We start from the raw sequence: 313 nt of genomic DNA, 5'->3' as shown, positions 1-313 counted from the left end.
CAATACCACCAGCAAGCTTTTTGTTCTAGACTATTTTTCAATCTCTTCATATAGTCATCTAGAGAGCAGTATCAGAAAAATTTAACGAAATCATTGTTTTTTTTTCGTAAATAGTAATCCACGCAGAAACAAAACCCGAACATTTACGAAATTGGCTTAAAATCTTATATTGTTAGGAAAAGGCATGCGCCATTTTATATGAATTTAATTATGCGCAGGCATCTAAATTCAAAGAAACGGTCTCATTTTATCGTCAAAAACCAACTGTTCTACCCCCCAGTGACTTACATTATACCAATTAATCAAATCTGCA

Source organism: Penaeus monodon, chromosome 22 (assembly GCF_015228065.2).
Source record: "Penaeus monodon isolate SGIC_2016 chromosome 22, NSTDA_Pmon_1, whole genome shotgun sequence".
Taxonomy (NCBI): domain Eukaryota; kingdom Metazoa; phylum Arthropoda; class Malacostraca; order Decapoda; family Penaeidae; genus Penaeus; species Penaeus monodon.
This window is presented reverse-complemented; position numbering follows the sequence as displayed.